The sequence below is a fragment of the Daphnia pulex genome, chromosome 7 (assembly GCF_021134715.1).
Source record: "Daphnia pulex isolate KAP4 chromosome 7, ASM2113471v1".
Taxonomy (NCBI): Eukaryota; Metazoa; Arthropoda; class Branchiopoda; order Diplostraca; family Daphniidae; genus Daphnia; species Daphnia pulex.
Window position 1 is genome coordinate 4,288,924 of NC_060023.1, and position 18,118 is coordinate 4,307,041.

Sequence of the window (18,118 nt, forward strand, 5' to 3'; positions counted from 1 at the left end):
GTTTTGTTCAACGGCTTTAAATTAATACTAGCAGTTAAAATTATGAAAATGTAAAGTCCTTGTCTTCCTCATCTATCCTGTGGACAGATAATTTGGACATCTCACAGACGTCATGTTACGTCTGTCTGTTAAGCGTCTAATTTCTAGACACAAATGGATGTCCGTGATCGTATGAGAAACGTAGATCTATAGGACGTCTATACGAAGATAGCATAAGGCCGTAGTAAATTGAGTATCCATGTGATATCCAATTTAGGTTGCAGATAGATCAGATTTGATTTAGACATTAAGACATCTATATGATAGACGATGGATGTAAGTGTGCTACCAGGGTCTATTTTATTTACACTTTCATCATTCCAAAATAGAAGTGGCGCTTTTTACGTTTACACGCATCCTCCAACATTGGCCCTCTTTTTTGTATTTTGGCTTGATCAGCCATCTAGTGGGCAATCGAGTACTATACCCACCCATACCAGCAAAAAAAAAACGTGAATAGAAACCCTTCGGGTAACTTTACATTCGTATGAAGTAGTAATCGGGGTTGAAAATAGTAATTGGGTTGAGAGGTTTTCGTAGGGAATAGAAAATGTGGGTACACATGCATACATAAAATAAAATAAAAAGTAAGATGTAGTCTATCAAACAATACTTAATAGAGAAACAAATGGTACACAATTTAACCGACTTAAAAAAACAAAACAAAAAAAAAAAAAAACAAAACAAAAAAGGAATCTAACAAGGATGGCGTGACGTCGCGATTCATAAACTTATATTCTCGTATATTCTAGCCATTACTCCATTAGTAGTGGAGTAAAGTTATGCCAAAAGGCTATGTTAACCTAGAACAAATTGCAAGAATTGATTTTTTTAATGAACTTTATTACTATCAAGGTAATAAATACTTGTTCAAAACCCCCCGAAGAAATAATTATATTTACCATTAAAAATATTGAATTTAAATAAAAAATTTCATTTAACTATTAATAAAATACCGAATTTAAAATATTTAAAATGAAAAAAAAATCATGAAATGATACCTTGTGATAGGCTACATCATATCACCAAATATGAATGTTTTCTGTCGAACGGTATTCTAGTTGTATAATTTAGAAGTTGTTACATTTTTAAAAATTTTACACAGTGCCGCCAAAAAGGTTTAACACGGTCTCTTATGCCCGATAGTCCCTAAGTAAAGTGACGATAACTTATAAACTATAGGATCTAAATTTTTCTATTGTTATTAAAATATAAAAAACATCCTAGCGTATAAGAATCGATCGTTGAATTATGGTGTTAATAGGACTTTTTCTTTAGTTATTCATACTTAAACTTAGTCTATCATTTTGTTTTATTAAAAGTAAGTTTACAACAATTCCCACCACGAGCGTTGTCATCGTTTTCCTGTCAAGTAAGTTTTGTCATGTCTGTTGTATTATTTGGTACCAAATAATAGAAATACACAGATATTCCATTGATAAGTAAAGCGAAATTTCTGTTTAATAATTCTTGACAGGAAAGCACATTACAAAAAAACAACAGACATGACAAAACTTATTGATAGTTGGCTATCAACCTAAGTGAACAGGAAAAAGAAGTCAGTATAGAAGTTGATGAAATGTCACTAGATCCATAAATGAAGAAAATCAGGCAAATGGAACAGAATAGTCGGGCAAATTAAACAGTGGTGGTGTTCTAGTAATTCAAGATGGAAAACCTATTTTAGCCAACCGTCTATTGGCCTTTAACATGACATCTTTCAAATGTCCTGTTTCTTACTTTTTTGTACGGCAACTAACGGCTAAGGCTATTTTTAAGCTAACCGAATTTGTTCTTGAAGGTATGGAAAAATACGGATTTAATGTTTCGAGGATTGTTGCCTTGTTGGCGACAACGCTTCTATCCACGTAAAGATGTTTCAAATGTGGAGTCCTGATGGCAATCTCGCCCCATTCATTAACATCTTTTCGATGAGGACTGATTGTTATTTTTCAGTTTTGACCACACACATACAGTCGCGGCTGAAAGTTTCTATACGTGTAGCTCCAAAACCCGCCTTTTTAATGTGTATTGGCGGATGATGTCAACCTATGATAGAGGTTGAGCTACCTTATTTGTTAGATTTCTCCTTTTCTTATCCCTAAATAATACGCCCCTCTTTACTTAACTCTTCCCCTTAACATCAATAACTATTTTACCGCGATGCGGCAGACGGTTCCGCAACCCTTTAAGCTTAGACGTGGCTGTTAAAATAAGTTTAAAAAATTGATTTGACTCTTTGGAATATGGATATTAACGTGCAGTCTCCTCGTTTGACTGAATCCGAAAAAGGGATTCTTGTAGGATATCATTTAAGTGGTTACAATGTAACCGAAATTTCTCAAATCCTCCGTCGGACAAGAGCGACAATTTACAAGTGGATAAAAAGATATCAAGATGAAGGATATGAAGGGTTGAAAGTAAGAAGACGAAGTGGTAGGCCACGTGAAACCGACGAAGACTGCGACCAAAGAATGATTGCAGCTGGTAATAATTATTTTATTTTATTAATAGCCGTCATTCTCACGTAATTTATCCCACTAGCCATACTGAGTCCATTTGATTCGGCGGAAGAGATCAGGGAAACAGCGGAGGCGGTTAATATTGCCATTCGAACGGTGAGAAGCCGTTTATTAGAGGCCGGTCTACGAGCGAGGACACCAAGTGTCAAGAATTTTCTTAAAGAAATGCATCGCGCTAATCGAATCAAGTTTGCTAGAGAACACATTCACTACAATCTTGATTTTTGGCGCAAAATAATCTGGTCGGATGAAAAAACCTTCCTCTCTTCTGGGCGTCCTCCGCAATACGTTAGACGTATGGACGGAACCCGGAACGATTCCGCCAATCTCGCTCGGAACTTGTGGTCAACAAGAAAATCCCTGAATGTATGGGGGTGCGTGACGTACGACGGCCCAGGAGTTATGCACAAGATTGAAGGAAAACTGAATAGCCACCAATATCTTGACATCTTGAGAACACAAATGCGGCCTTTTGCGGAAGAAAACTTTCCGCTGCCGGAAGTAGCCAACGGAGTCACCCAAGAATTCCGTTTTTTCCAGCATGACGGGTATTAAATCCTATTATTAATTAAGCTAATTCATTCATTAATTTTTGTTAATTAAGGTACCCTAGTCATAACGCAAGAATTGTTCAAGACTGGCTAAGAGGAGAAGCTCTCCAACAATACCGGATCAAGACTCTTTGGTGGCCGGCGTATAGTCCGGATTTAAATCCGATTGAGAACTTTTGGGGATACATGGTCCGCAATATGGGTCAAATGGAGGCGAACAACGCTGACGACGTGTTTGACTGGGTCAATCAATTGTGGGAAATGATGGCCGAAAATCATGCCTATTGGCGAAGTTTAATAGAATCGATGCCCACTAGATTGGCAAGAGTTTTAGAATTAAACGGTGATATGACAGAATATTGATGATCAATACAATTTGTCTATCTACCTTATTTTCTATTCATTTAGTGTTAGGTATAAAATGGTTGCGGAACCGTCTGCCCCATCGCGGTAAAATAGTTATTGATGTTAAGGGGAAGAGTTAAGTAAAGAGGGGCGTATTATTTAGGGATAAGAAAAGGAGAAATCTAACAAATAAGGTAGCTCAACCTCTATCATAGGTTGACACCATCCGCCAATACACATTAAAAAGGCGGGTTTTGAAGCTACACGTATAGAAACTTTCAGCCGCGACTGTATATTGAAAAACATACGCAATTGACAGGCAGATTGGGTATTTGACATATGTGGTCAATCCTTTTTTTTAATTAGTAAGAAGAGTTCAAGTAATTCAAAAAAAAAATTCCCCTTCTTCCGTCTCTATCGCAGTCTTACTAGGATTACTACTTACACTAGGAAATTTTCGAGGTTTAACTGCTTAACACCCTAATAGTTTAATAGCTCAAATATCAAAACTGTTTAGATATTTGAGCTTTTAAGTTCTTAAACTTTCTGAAAGTTTAAGCTCCAGCCAATAGAAATAGTTGAGAGGTGTGCCTTGTTTCTATATTTTTAATTGAGTAGTACCACCTTAAGACTTGCTACATTTGTTATTTGATTGCTGGTCTGAATTTGTCTGAGTAGTTTTTAATCGAGAGCTGGCTTTTTAAATATTTTATTAATAAAAATGTCAGGAACAAGTAATGGCATCACTAAAATGTGAATTCTATCCCCCAAAAATCCCAATCCCAAAACAAACCCACTAGATTCTCTCCTGGAAAGAACAATGGAAACGGCCCATCAAAATCAGGTCCTAGTTATGCAGTTAAGAAAAGGTTATTTTAAATACGATTTACTTCATATTATAAAAACTAATGTTTATTTTGTGTTATTCTAGGGTTTCAACATATTCATGGAGTGACGAAACAATTGAATTACTCATCCAGGGTGTTTCAAAGTACCCAGTGCTATTTGACATTACTCGTGCTGATTACAAAGATGTTACTGTGCATGCCAAGGCAAATGATGCTGTTGCCAAAGGATTGCCTAATAATTATAGTACGTATTCAAACTCTTATATATATTGTAGAATACCTAGCATGTTCCACTTTAAAAAAAATTTGCTGCTGCTGATGTCAAAGCAAAATGAGACTATTTGAGAAAACTTTGGTTGAACGAGAGAAGAAAACTTAATAATGAAGATCCATCTGGTACTGGTTTTGATGACTCAAAAATAAACAGACGCAAACCACTTTCCTTTTATGAAGCTATGCAGTTCATTGCTCCATTTATTCGATCAAGAGTGTATGTGTTAATAGAATATTCATACTTGTCAATGAATGTTTATACTTTAAGATAGAAAAGCAAGTTTATCAGCTCCACGCGAAGGGATAGTCGTAAGCCAGTTGAAAACTGTCTTAAATGACAAATTCAGTGCCTATTGTTAAGTCGGACTTATTCATAATTCACACTTTTCTTTACAGACTTTTTGGTCTTAAAACGGGATTTTTCTGTCACAGCTAAATATCCTTGCAAGTTATTTATGTTTAGTTTGCTCAAGTCATATTTTCCTATTTTTACACATAAAGTTCAATGATTGAATTTTAAAAATAACCATCTTTTAGTTTAATTACTGCAAAACATAAATGCAAATCTGCTTGTTGCGTCATGGTTGGGACATCACAGATTGCCTCATCACGGGGATGCTATGGACATCTGGTGGTGATTTATTTTGACCTAAAGTAAAAAAGTTGTAGTCGCAACCGCCAGATGTCACTAGTCATTAAGCTGTTATTTTAGCAGTTTTTCATCAATTACAGGAGAACTAATTAAGTAAATGAAATTATTTTTGTTCTGGTCGCACCGCATATTTTTTGTGTAATTTTTAAGACCAAAAAGTCCGAAATCTGTCGTGAAACACCCGAGTTATGGAGCGGGACATGACTGATCTGCGTACGCGATTATTAGCTTCGCCCTTCAGGCTCGCAATTAGTAGCCGTCATAGCAGCATGGAAAAAAATAGCATAAAAACAAAAATAGCAGCATGTCTTTCACGAAAAATGTATTTTTTCTTCAACAACGTTAATAAAGCAAGTAAAATGGCTGTGATTCCGGCGACACATTTACTTTTCCAATCGTATACTGACATTTAAAAATTGTAGTCATCCATTTTGAATTTTTGACAATAAGTACCGCCTTCTTTTGTCAGTAAAAAGATTTTGTTCTTGGGCTAAGTGTAAGTTGTAAAATTAAGAATTTGGTTTAATTTTTTAAGAAATTAAGAAACTAAGAACTTAAGAAAAAATAAAAAAAAAAATCATTTTTGAACGAAATCACGGTTTCTTTATTTTTCAGGTGAGTAGCTCTGCTTGTGGAGAGCAATGCTACAACGTTGGCATTTGTAAACGCTGCTGGGAATAAAAGCCTTTCCATGTACATTCATTTCCCCAAGAGTTAAGGTGAACCTCACCAAAGTGATAAATTTGCCTGTGATTTTTTAATGTCCTTCAGGTTGAACTACGTCTGGTTACGAGTTTTTCTTTTCTTAATTTCGTTATATTGCAGCATCTATTGAAACAAGTTAACTGTCTTCCTGTCAATCCAAATCTTCTTATTCTCGAGAACCAAATCAGCCACATTAGCTATCCCCTACTTGAATTTTGCAAGAAAAGTGGTCCCTGGTAGCACGCCTCTATCTATAGGATATACGTCGCCCATCTTTTCAGCCGAGTGAGATATCTTAACCCGACGTCCATAGGATTGCCTATGTCTATACTAATGTCGCGCTGACATCCAAATGGGTACGGCTTACAGCCGTCTTCAAAATACTTAAATTTAAGCAAAAAGAAAAAAAAAAGAAACGTTCCTCGATGGGCCCGAAACCACCGTCTTTGGATTAGTACTCCAGTGCTCTACCCACATCACCACAACCTATTACTTTTCAACTGTATTTGGTTCAACGTCTCTAAATTAATATTAGCAGTTAAAATTCTGAAAATTTAAAGTCCTTGTCGTCCTCATCTATCCTGTGTACAGATAATTTGGACATCTCACAGACGTCATATTACGTCTGTCTGTTAAGCGTCTGATTCCTAGTACACATGGATGTCCGTGATCGTATGAGAAACGTACATCTATAGTACATCTATGCGAAGATAGCATAAGGCCGTAGTAAATAGAGTATCCATGTGATATCCAATTTAAGTTGTAGCTAGATAAGATTTGATTTAGACATTAAGACATCTATATGATAGACGATGGAAGTGAGTGTGCTACCAGGGGTATAGTTGAAAATTCTTCACGTTGCCACCTCACACATCTCATGTGACTTAGACCCTCGCCAATTTTTATTTCGTTTTATTGAATCAGATGTGAAGCAAGAACATTGTCAGTGGATGCGAATTAATTGAGTTCAGAGAATTTCCATATACGACGTGGCTTAGTTAACAGAAGGACGAGAGGAGATTCCGTTCCAGAAATATCAAATCAGTATTTTCTACCCGCGGGATTTATCCATATAACCGACATGCAATCCCAGAGCACATGTTTGCACCTTCTTCTGTTACTACCTTGCCTGCTGGTATAGGAAATTTAATTAAAAATTTAATTTGATAATCGTTTATCTCCTTAGTTGCACCAGGGAATGAAACAGAAAGAACAAATGCACCGTCTCAGCGCTTGTGCCAAAAATCGATTCTGAACAATATGTTTTAGCCGATATAGTAAATCATCGTCTCAATCAGCAAGGTATTTTTATAAAATATAGATTTTTAATCTACATATTAAGACTTTAAATACAATTAAATTTCAGCTGTAGCGGACATCAATAAGTCAAGAACATGGTATGTTACATTATCTTGACAGTTAATAGTCGGAAGTTGCAATTAACTCCAATGTTGGCTTCCTCCCCTCTACTAAGATCTGCTTTTTCGTCCATACTACTTACTCAAATGCCTTTAAACGAACTGCCTCGTCAAAGCTTCACACCGGAAGAAGTTTTACCTCATCAACATCAAGAAGGGTACCAAGGAACAAGAACAGAGGTTCTTCTCGTTGATTGACAAATTTGACCGAAATTGCTATGTTTAAAGAGGCGCACAGCGCAAAAATGTTTAAAGAAAACAATCGGATTGTGAAGGAATTGAAGACTAATTGAGAGGTGTACTAAAATAAACTTAAATTACCAACACCCAGTAAAACAGGGTGTTGGTAATCTGCAAGACAAGTCTGCATGACGGTAATCTGCATGAATTTACTGCATGAACAGGGCTGTCATGCGCACCTACGGGCAAGATAAACTGCATGACTACTTCCGCATGACACCAAATAAAAATTTTGCAAATTATAACGCGCGCACACTGCCATGGCAACGCCCAAACGGAGAAAAAAAAGAACGAAAATCTTATTCATGCAAGAAATTCAACCAAAGAAAAATTGAAGAATAGTACCGGATGCCCCATACATTTTTACAGAGAGGAATTGGCTGATTTAAAAGAACAAGCTGTACAGCTATCTCGCGATGTAGAACAAGTTAGAAATTTCAAAAAAACAAACAAAAGCGTAAAATTGCACTCATTCAGGATAAAAACTACAATCTCCAGGAAATCGATGATGACACCAAGTTCATTAAGGAGATTATAACATACCCTGATGTTGCAATTTACATTTTCCATCCTTAGCTTTGGGAACTGTTCAAGGGATTGCTGAACCGAAAAGATTTACCTTTCCTTAGTTTGTCGGTGGATACCACTTTTGAAATGACTGATGGGTATGAAATGCGTACTGTCTAAAATTTATGTGTCTAAATGGGGGGGGGGGGGTAATCTGCATGAATGCTTTTCGATTTTTCAATTTTTGAGTTAGCGTATGTATGGCGTAATGAATGAATGTGTAAATCTATTCCATAATTATTTTTAATTTTAATTTTGTTTTTTTTTTATTAGCAGGCTTTGACTGCAATTACTACAGTGACGGCATTTCTACGTTCTCAATCAGAATCAATGTCCCACCGTCCAAGTCGGCTTTATTGGATTCAGCTAAGGGCAGGGTGCGAAAAAGAAAAGAAATCCAAAGGAAATTATGAAAATGTTGATCCTGTCAAGAACTACTCCCTGACGCTAAGAGCTGTTTCAATTCACGAAGAAAAAGTTTTAGAAAAATGCACAATTGAGCTTAGCACAGCACAGCACTAGATGTTTGGGAAGTATTTTTGGTTTTTCTTCAACATGAATGCATCCTATTACATATGATGAGTTTTCTTTTATAATTATTGAAAAATGTAGTATTCTACACTGATTCAACACCAAAAATACCATTGTATGTTATAGGAAAGGTCTCCACCACGATTTGGAAATATTTCAGGCTAGATGTTTGGGAAGTATTTTTTTTTTAAATATATTTATAGTTTCACTTATTCAAAGAGTTTTATTCTTACAGGATATGTAAATTTATTTCCAATACACCATTTAAAGTTAATTTAATAAATGAATTCATAAAAACATTCATGATGTTTATGAAATAGAAACATGAAGAAACTCTTCCAGGAGCTGCGCAGTAGCTGCACTTAACTGCACAGCACAAAACAGCACAGCACAGCACAGCACAGCACAAAAATGTATTGTTTGACTTCCTAATGGGTGTCGTTAGCTAATCAGCATGACTTTGTGGCGCAATCAGATAGCGCGTTCGGCTGCTATCATAGATTCCCCTCTGGTGTTTATGGACTTCTTCCCTCTGCCAGTGCAGCGAGCCAGTGCAGCGAGCAAGTGCAGCGAGCAAGTGCAGAAAAGAGTTTTAATGCCAAACCAGTAGGGAAAATGTATTTAGGTCCAAATGATGTGGTCAGGATGGCCGAACGGTCTAAGGTGCCAGACTCAAGGACATATTCCTTGCTTCAATAAGAGAATTTGCAGTATTCTGGTCTTCAATGAAGGCGTGGGTTCAAATCCCACTCCTGACAAACATATCGTTATCTGAATTCACATGATCATCGCATTGCAACTTAATTAGAGAGGTTGCTTTGATACAGTGATATAGATTGCTTAATGTACCACTATACAAGGTCACCAAGTGGTAAAACTGGTCGATTTTCTGTAATTTAAAAACATGTGACAATACGAAAATGATGACGCTCACTTGCATCAAGAGATGGTGGTATATTGGTTAGCATAGTTGCCTTCCAAGCAATGGACCGAGTTCGGTTCTCGGCTATCGCAATTTAGCTATTATTGCTAGTTCTTAGCAGACTAGTCAACCTACGGAATTAAAGTCAATTTTCAAAAATGATACTTTTTAGGTAAAAATATAGTTGTTCATTTCTTTTTCGTTCACGCATGAATAATTGACAAGATAACTCCTTATAAGTTATATCTTGCATTAGCGTTGAAGAAAAATCAAAAATAGTGCTTTGACGAGCTGGGAAACACCACTTCAATGAATTTGAATTTGATATATTTACTGTATCTCTTATTCAAAGCAATTTATTCTTACAGCATGTGTAAATCAATGTTTAATACACCATTTAAAGTTAATTGAATAAATGAACTCATAAAAAAATCCATGATGTTTATGAAATAGAAACAAGAAGAAATTTTTCCAGGCACAGCACAGCACAGCACAGGTGCACAAAAATGTATTGTTTGCCTTCCTAATGGGTGTCGTTAGCCAATCAGCATGCCTCTATGGCGCAATTGGCTAGCGCGTTACCGTCTGTCACCGCCCGCAGCCAAAACCTCACCCCAGCCATAAATGAAATACAGTCTCTTTCGTCAATCCTCCTTCATTCAAAAAATTCTCCCCAGATGTCACTTTCTAATCCATAAATATTCAATCTCAAATTCTCAACAGATTTCTCCTTATCTTTATACAACATCGTCCTCTCATTACAATAATTATTATTTCTTGGATCCCCCCCCCCAGATGTCATATTGTTGAATTTCATATTTTTCACCAAAATCATTTGTCCTCTTTCAATTCCGTCTCGAAATGTTTTTTTTTCTTCTTTGTAATGTTTCTCCTTGGCCACAGCAAGTCTCTTATGTCTCAAAGCTCGCAAATGCCCCAAGTATCTGTAAAGCAATTTAAATTATAATTGTGACAATAAATCGTTTAATATAAAATAAAACCGGAAGGCTGGTGGTTTGATCCCACCCAGAGGCGCATGGTGATTGAAATCTATTGCTCTATTTTAAACTCTTCCTCTCATGTCTTTATACCCGACTAAAGATTGCATTGTAGAGTGCACAATCAAGATATGGCTTCTTTAGCTGATGACTGTTGAATCTACTGAACATTTGCAGCGTAGGGTGCACACCCATCATGTTCATTTTCTCTGTGGAATTACTGTTCCAGGTTCAGGTGTAATCTATCATAGATTCCCTTCTGCTGGTGTTTCTGGGCTTCTTCCCTATCCAGCGCAAGTCATTTCCCACATTTCTAAAACCAAAGGGCAATGTCGATTGGCTAAAGAAGAAAGTCCCTTAAGGGTTATAGCACCTGCATATTAAGTCTACTGTGCACAAAGAAAATTTTAGAAAAATACATTGCATCATCAAAAAAACATTTGTCTAGCAGAGCGTAGTTTCGATCTACGGACCCCTGGGTTATGGGCCCAGCACGCTTCCGCTGCGCCACTCTGCTTGAATCTACTCTTTCAAAAATAGAAACTCATTCCAAAAAATGTGTACTTCTGCTGATCATTGGCGATTCCAATTTTCATAATTATCACCTAAGATTTTAACCCACACGATTGACATGGTTTTGTAATAATGTAACTTTTGATTAGATTCCTACAAAACTACTCATTTTCAGAAATATTTCTGAGTTCTTACCAAACTAGTACTGCTTCGACCGGGAATCGAACCCGGGCCGCCCACGTGGCAAGCGAGCATTCTACCACTGAACCATCGATGCGACATTAAACAAATTTACTGTGCACAGAGAAATTTTTATAAAATACATTGCATCATCAAAAAAACATTTGTCTAGCAGAGCGTAGTTTCGATCTACGGACCTCTGTGTTATGGGCCCAGCACGCTTCCGCTGCGCCACTCTGCTTGAATCTACTAATTCAAAAATAGAAACTCATTCAAAAAAATGTGTACTTCTGTTGATCATTGGCGATTCCAATTTTCATAATTCTCGCCTAAGATGTTAACCAACACGATTGACATGGTTTTGTATTAAAGTTACTTTTTATTAGATTCCTTAGTGACTCACGATCTATTTGTTGATTTATTTTTAATAATATCTACAAATTCGAAATCTGTTCAATTTACTCATTTGAAGAAATATTTCTGAGTTTTTTCCCATATAGTACACCTTAGACCGGGAATCGAACCCGGGCCGCCCACGTGGCAAGCGAGCATTCTACCACTGAACCATCGATGCGACATTGCTCAAGTCTACTGTGCACAGAGAAAATTTTAGAAAATACATTGCATCATCAAAAAAACATTTGTCTAGCAGAGCGTAGTTTCGATCTACGGACCTCTGGGTTATGGGCCCAGCACGCTTCCGCTGCGCCACTCTGCTTAGATCAATTCTTTCAAAAATAGAAACTCATTCAAAAAAATGTGTTCTTCTGTTGATCATTGGCGATTCAAATTTTCATAATTATCGCCTAAGATGTTAACCAACACGATTGACATGGTTTTGTATTAAAGTTACTTTTTATTAGATTCCTTAGTGACTCACGATCTATTTGTTGATTTATTTTTAATAATATCTACAAATTCGAAATCTGTTCAATTTACTCATTTGAAGAAATATTTCTGAGTTTTTTCCCATATAGTACACCTTAGACCGGGAATCGAACCCGGACCGCCCACGTGGCAAGCGAGCATTCTACCACTGAACCATCGATGCGACATTGATCAAGTCTACTGTGCACAGAGAAAATTTTAGAAAATACATTGCATCATCAAAAAAACATTTGTCTAGCAGAGCGTAGTTTCGATCTACGGACCTCTGGGTTATGGGCCCAGCACACTTCCGCTGCGCCACTCTGCTTGGATATTCTCTTTCAAAAATAGAAACTCATTCCAAAAAATGTGTACTTCTGTTGTTCATTGGCGATTCCAATTTTCATAATTATCATCTAAGATTTTAACCCACACGATTGACATCGTTTTGTAATAATGTAACTTTTGATTAGATTCCTACAAAACTACTCATTTGAAGAAATATTTCTGAGGTCTTACCAAACTAGTACTGCATCGACCGGGAATCAAACCCGGGCCGCCCACGTGGCAAGCGAGCATTCTACCACTGAACCATCGATGCGACATTATGCAAATTTACTGTGCACAGAGAAATTTTTAGAAAATACATTGCATCATCAAAAAAACCATTTGTCTAGCAGAGCGTAGTTTCGATCTACGGACCTCTGGGTTATGGGCCCAGCACGCTTCCGCTGCGCCACTCTGCTTGGATCTACTATTTCAAAAATAGAAACTCATTCAAAAAAATGTGCACTTCTGTTGATCATTGGCGATTCCAATTTTCATAATTATCATCTAAGATTTTAACCCACACGATTGACATGGTTTTGTAATAATGTAACTTTTGATTAGATTCCTACAAAACTACTCATTTGAAGAAATATTTCTGGGGTCTTACCAAACTAGTACTGCTTAGACCGGGAATCGAACCCGGACCGCCTACGTGGCAAGCGAGCATTCTACCACTGAACCATCGATGCGACATTGCCCAAGTCTACTGTGCATAGAGAATTTTTTAAAAAATACATTGCATCATCAAAAAAACATTTGTCTAGCAGAGCGTAGTTTCGATCTACGGACCTCTGGGTTATGGGCCCAGCACGCTTCCGCTGCGCCACTCTGCTTAGATCAATTCTTTCAAAAATAGAAACTCATTCAAAAAAATGTGTTCTTCTGTTGATCATTGGCGATTCCAATTTTCATAATTCTCGCCTAAGATGTTAACCAACACGATTGACATGGTTTTGTATTAAAGTTACTTTTTATTAGATTCCTTAGTGACTCACGATCTATTTGTTGATTTATTTTTAATAATATCTACAAATTCGAAATCTGTTCAATTTACTCATTTGAAGAAATATTTCTGAGTTTTTACCCATATAGTACTGCATAGACCGGGAATCGAAACCGGGCCGCCCACGTGGCAAGCGAGCATTCTACCACTGAACCATCGATACGATATTGCTCAAGTCTACTGTCCACAGAGAAAATTTTAGAAAATACATTGCATCATCAAAAAAACATTTGTCTAGCAGAGCGTAGTTTCGATCTACGGACCTCTGGGTTATGGGCCCAGCACGCTTCCGCTGCGCCACTCTGCTTGGATCTAATATTTCAAAAATAGAAACTCATTCAAAAAAATGTGTACTTCTGTTGTTCATTGGCGATTCCAATTTTCATAATTATCATCTAAGATTTTAACCCACACGATCGACATCGTTTTGTAATAATGTAACTTTTGATTAGATTCCTACAAAACTACTCATTTGAAGAAATATTTCTGAGGTCTTACCAAACTAGTACTGCATCGACCGGGAATCAAACCCGGGCCGCCCATTTGGCAAGCGAGCATTCTACCACTGAACCATCGATGCGACATTATGCAAATTTACTGTGCACAGAGAAATTTTTAGAAAATACATTGCATCATCAAAAAAACATTTGTCTAGCAGAGCGTAGTTTCGATCTACGGACCTCTGGGTTATGGGCCCAGCACGCTTCCGCCGCGCCACTCTGCTTGGATCTACTATTTCAAAAATAGAAACTCATTAAAAAAAATGTGTACTTCTGTTGATCATTGGCGATTCCAATTTTCATAATTATCATCTAAGATTTTAACCCACACGATTGACATGGTTTTGTAATAATGTAACTTTTGATTAGATTCCTACAAAACTACTCATTTGAAGAAATATTTCTGAGGTCTTACCAAACTAGTACTGCATCGACCGGGAATCAAACCCGGGCCGCCCACGTGGCAAGCGAGCATTCTACCACTGAACCATCGATGCGACATTGTGCAAATTTACTGTGCACAGAGAAATTTTTAGAAAATACATTGCATCATCAAAAAAACCATTTGTCTAGCAGAGCGTAGTTTCGATCTACGGACATCTGGGTTATGGGCCCAGCACGCTTCCGCTGCGCCACTCTGCTTGGATCTACTATTTCAAAAATAGAAACTCATTCAAAAAAATGTGCACTTCTGTTGATCATTGGCGATTCCAATTTTCATAATTATCATCTAAGATTTTAACCCACACGATTGACATGGTTTTGTAATAATGTGATCACTTTTCTATGAAGTGAATGGTTGTAACCATATAGTCTTATATAAGACTATCTGGCAACAGTGTTTCCAACACTGTAGCAGACAACTATTCACAAGCAAGTCCCGGCCGGGGAAACACGTGAAATTGTGTTACAGTCCTTCAATTTAGTGAAAATCAACATACTTGGATTAACTTGACATTGAATTCGAAGAAAAAGTGCTACTATGGCGAAACCCTTTTTCCCAAAGGACTGGGAAACCCTCACGGCAGAAGATTTGGCCACTGCCAGAGCTAGATTGGCGGGATTCATCGAGGCCGTTCCGGATCGTGAAAAAGTTCTCCGTGAGGTAATAAGATTTTTAAATGCAAATCGTTCACCTGGAAGAATTGTATGTCACTGACGGGATATGATAGGCTGCATGTAACCAGTCATGAGCCAATTAAAATTTATTACAAATTTAGCCAACAACGACGACACGACGACGTGATATTTCATATTGCATGTCCCAGTCATGAGTATTGCATTGTCGTTTGTTTGGCTGCTGTATCTTTTACCTTTATTTTCAGCAACTAAGTTCAATTTAACCAACGCCGGATAGGCAAGTGGCGTCAAATAAATTCAAATTTTTTAATGTAGATCGAGAAAAGCATTACCTTTCCGCCGGTGCTTTAATAAGCCAACATGGGCCCGTTGCCGAAAAATGTCAGAACCTAACGTGCTTAACGAACGTTATGTCTGAGAAAATCGAATAATTTGCGGTTATGATTCCACTTATCCTTTCACTAATTGTGCTGCATGTAATAGACATGAGCCAAGACTCAACCGCATGTATTCAGCCATGGGTTGCAGTAATTGTAGATTACTTTGACGATGTTTTCCATCGATTCTTTTTTAACCTGTGAGCTGCATGTAATCAGACATGAGCCAGGACCAACCGCATGTATTCAGCCATGGGTTACAGTAATTGACAGATACTTCGACGTTGTTTTCAACCGATCTTTTTAAACTAAAGCTGCATGTAACCAGACATGAGCCGGGAATTAAACGCATGTACACAGCCATGGTTTGAGAGAATTACACCAACAGTCGGACTGCATGTAACCAGACATGAGCCAAGAGAGAAACACCACCGATCCAATCTCTGAGAAACGTTTCTATCCGATCATAGGATACAGCCAAGATCTTTAGTCATAAGATGCTTGTTTACTGTAAATATGGAATTCTCCAATGACAACAACTGTTATTTGTTTGTCTATTACAGCAACTGGAAGCTACACAAAAGGCCCTGCTGCCTCTTCAAAATGGAATCCTTACATCAATAGCCTTGATTAATACAATGCCCGCCGGCGTCACGAAACAAGCAGCCATGAATACTCTTGCCGAGTTCCGAAAATCGGATGAATCCATGCGAGATCGCCTCTTTGTACTACAAGTGTGGCGCAAATACGATCAAGAAACTGCCGACAAGCTTGCACGACGAAAGGCTGGTGAGTTCCTGGACCCGGAACTGGCAAAGGTGTTGGAAGAGCGGGAGAAGAAGATGGACCGCGAGAAACGTGAACGTGAGAGAGAAAAAGAGAGACACGGCAGCCGATGAAAACGCTACAAAGGTGGCGCATCCTACCACGGCGACTACTCTTTAAGCCGATCGGATCATGGACCCTACCAATCTACCGGACGTGGTGGCCATGGACACGGTGGTGGTGGCTATGGACACGGAGGTCGAGGTGGGAACACGAGAGACGGAAAACGACCAGACAAGTCGGAATTCAAATGTCATCTCTGCGGGCAACCGGGAAATTTTTTCAAACAATGTCCAAAGCAACACAAGTAAACATTCCGCTGTCTACTACTAATGAGTCAATAAACAATAAATGTGTTGTACAGGAGACTTATACGGAATTTTTTATTATTTGTGTTCAACTACTGCAGTGAACTGGTAGACACTGGTGCCTCTGACACTGGACGGCATGTTGCTGAGGCAGACAGCCCGAGGCCAGACGAGAGTTTTGCTCAACAAAAGAGCACTCCTGTGATAGAGTTCTATCCTGGTTCAATCCATTCAGAAGATGTCAGGGCTTTCTGGCAGAATGACCTACAGGCCAGTGAATGGGTTATGGACGTATTAACCCAGGGATATGTAATCCCTTTCGTTGAATCACCTCCAGCTTACGAGGAGGCCAACAACAAATCGGCTATGCAAGATATGCCTTTTGTTATTCAAGCGGTCGCTGAACTTCAAAAACGTGGAGTTATTGAGTTCAGAGACAAGAAGCCGCTCTGCGTATCTCCTTTAACGGTATCAAAGAAATTCGGCCGAGACGGTATAACCAAAAACAGACTCTGTTGGGACGGGTCCAGATGTGTCAACTTGTATGTAAAGGAACAAAAAGTTGTGCTCTCCCATCTTCGGAGGTCGTTGGAGATAACAAGAGAAGGGGACTTCCAAGTGACGTACGATCTCAAGGCGGCCTACCATCACGTCCAGATTCACCCGTCACAAACAAAGTATTTAGGTGCTGCCATACCAAAACCAGACGGTGGTAAACAGTATTTTGTCTTCTTATACCTTCCCTTTGGACTGTCCTCAGCTGTACACTGTCTGACAAAGCTCTTCAAACCTGTGAACGCCTATATTCACGAAAAGGGGATTCGACATTCAATTTATCTGGACGACGGCAGGATCGTCGCAGAAACAAAGTGCAAAGCAGAAGATCAACGTACGTTCGTCTACAAAGTTCTAAAATCTTCGGGATGGATACTGGAAGTCGAAAAATCCGACAAAGACGGAGATGCTAACCAGTCCAAGGAATACCTCGGATTCATTATCGACACTGCCAGCATGACAGTCCGTCTTCAGGAAGCCAAGAAACAACGCATACTACAACAAGTTTCGGAGACGATCTCACACGGATCGAAATCGTTTCCAGCCAAAGAATTAGCCGGAACTATCGGGAAAATAGTAGCAACGGAACCGGCACTAGGGCCGATAGTTGTAATAGCAGCCAGGGCTTCTTACGCAGTTTTAGAGGAGGCCACACAACGGAGAGGATGGAATTCGTCGTTGGTGATGAGTAAAGAAGCTCAAGACGGCTTACAATTCTTCGTCGACAATTGCTCAGAATTTGACAATTCCCCCATTCGATCGGCGGCTACTGAAATTTCTGTCCTGTCCATCATCGGACCGCCCAGTTCATTCATGAAATCTAGTTTCGTCGCTAATCATGTGCGCACAAACGAAGAAAAAATCTGGGCCAGCGACGCGTCCGGATATGCAACCTGTGCCTACTCAATTAAAGGAGATCACCTTTATTTCCGTGGAATTTTAAACGAAGACGAAAGAATGTTGTCTTCC

At 38.4% G+C, this 18,118-nt stretch overlaps 1 long non-coding RNA gene and 4 other non-coding genes across 6 annotated transcripts; 1 reads left to right on the forward strand and 4 right to left on the reverse strand.

Moving 5' to 3' along the window:
- Positions 1-4,097: 4,097 nt before the first annotated feature.
- On the forward strand, positions 4,098-8,965 carry LOC124197853. Of its 2 annotated transcripts, XR_006876364.1 has the most exons (6): positions 4,098-4,326; positions 4,389-4,549; positions 5,846-7,070; positions 7,131-7,237; positions 7,302-7,332; positions 7,410-8,965. It is a non-coding gene; the product is annotated as an uncharacterized LOC124197853 (long non-coding RNA). The 2 variants fall into 2 exon arrangements; XR_006876363.1 differs by having other exon boundaries at positions 7,302-8,965.
- A 2,985-nt stretch (positions 8,966-11,950) lies between these two features.
- On the reverse strand, positions 11,951-12,022 carry Trnam-cau. Its single transcript has one exon. It is a non-coding gene; the product is annotated as a tRNA-Met (tRNA).
- An 823-nt stretch (positions 12,023-12,845) lies between these two features.
- Positions 12,846-12,917, reverse strand: Trnam-cau. The gene has a single exon. It is a non-coding gene; the product is annotated as a tRNA-Met (tRNA).
- A 345-nt stretch (positions 12,918-13,262) lies between these two features.
- On the reverse strand, positions 13,263-13,334 carry Trnam-cau. The gene has a single exon. It is a non-coding gene; the product is annotated as a tRNA-Met (tRNA).
- Positions 13,335-13,739: 405 nt separating this feature from the next.
- Trnam-cau lies at positions 13,740-13,811 on the reverse strand. The gene has a single exon. It is a non-coding gene; the product is annotated as a tRNA-Met (tRNA).
- Positions 13,812-18,118: the final 4,307 nt, after the last annotated feature.